This window comes from Penaeus monodon, chromosome 6, assembly GCF_015228065.2.
Source record: "Penaeus monodon isolate SGIC_2016 chromosome 6, NSTDA_Pmon_1, whole genome shotgun sequence".
Lineage (NCBI taxonomy): Eukaryota > Metazoa > Arthropoda > Malacostraca > Decapoda > Penaeidae > Penaeus > Penaeus monodon.
The window spans coordinates 33,715,482-33,717,211 of NC_051391.1; positions in this window are offsets into that span (position 1 = coordinate 33,715,482).

The window sequence follows — 1,730 nt, forward strand, 5'->3', positions numbered from 1 at the left end:
TCCAGTTAATTAACTGGTAGCTCCTGATAGTTCGTTTTAGATTTCACAGTATCCTTATTGGACCTTACTGGGGTAGATAATCGAGTTTATGAAAATCAGATATGATTAAGAAATAAAGATTTTGGAAACTTCATACATCGGGCAGTCATGAAGCTGTCAGTTCGTTAACTCTTATGTATTTGTATCGCTTAAAAATATAAATTTATCCACTCATAAGCAATGTAAGGTAAACAATATTTTTCTGATGCAGTTTCATGCAACACAAACGTGTTTTATTCCCTGTAATATTAACCATAAACCCAGTGCAAGTGCAGACGATGGGGTAGGGTGGGGTGGGGGGAGATAAAGGGAGAAGTAGGGGAGACGAGATGATAGTAAGGAGAAGTAGGGGAGACGAGATGATAAGAGAGAGAGGAGAAGAGGACATGATAAAAGGGGAGAAAGGGAGGGAGAAGAAAAGGGCCATAATAATGGAAAAGAGAAGAAGAAAAAATGTGATGGTAAAAGGAAAAAGTCGACAAGAGGAACGGGTAGAAGCAGAGGAAGGAAGGAGCGAAGGAGTGAAGGGAGAAGCGAAGGAAAGGAGGAAGATGAAAGGAAAAGGAGGATGGAAGGTAAGAGTGATGTAGAGAAAAGAGTGAGAAAGTTTAGAAATGTAAAGAATAGCGAGAGGAGGATGTGAGAAAAAAAGGAAAAAGGAAGATAAAACTTACAACAGCCAGAGATGCGGTGACCTATGAGTCAGAGAGAAAGAGAGAGAGCGGGTGGGGGTAAAGATAGTTAAACAGAGAGAAAGCGACACACACACGCACAGAGTGAGAGTGAGTGAGAGAGAGACAGAGAGAGAGAGACAGAGAGAGAGAGACAGAGAGAGAGAGACAGAGAGACAGAGAGAGAGAGAGAGAGAGAGAGGAGAGAGAGAGACAGAGACAGAGACAGAGACAGAGACAGAGACAGAGACAGACAGAGAGAGAAGGGGGGCAGATACACAGAGAAACAGAGAAACAGAGAAAAAGGAGAAGAAAAGATCATAGAAGAAGAAGAAAAAAGACCCAGAAAAAGAAGAGAGATAACCAACGATGCAGACATCCTATATAATGTAATACGCACCCATCACTACCCGCCCATCTCTTCAACGGAACACACAGAACAGTAGATCACGTCCATAAGACAACCATAACGTATGTTCGTTGCATCACAAGACAGTTTGGCAATAATTGCGTATGTTGGCACACTCGAAACACAGCAGCCGCTCTATGTATGTAAATTAACGGAAGAAAATATGATGCCCTGTATGTGTTTCTGTTAGGGCTATGTATTAGCGGTGGTACATTGTGTGTGTGAGTTCGAGGTATGTGCGGATGTGTTTATATGTGTTTGTGCGTATTTGTTTATGTGTTAAAGAGTAATTTAGCAAGCGAGTGTGATCAAGTGTACGAGTAGATAAGTGTGTGAGCGTGTTTGTGAGCGTGTTTGTGAACGACTAAATAAGTATGTGTGTGTGTTTGTGTCTTTCTTATTATCTGTCTGTATGCATGTGACTATGTGTATTGTCTTCGTGGGTCTGTCGATATACTTGAGAGACCCTCGGGAAGGGTGTGTCTCTTTATCGAATATTCTAGAATGTCAGTACAAATATCCAATGACTGAAGTCCGAGGGTTGTGTTACATAATTTATGTAACGCGGAGAAAATACAGATACCGATATACTGCTATAACGCAATATCGAG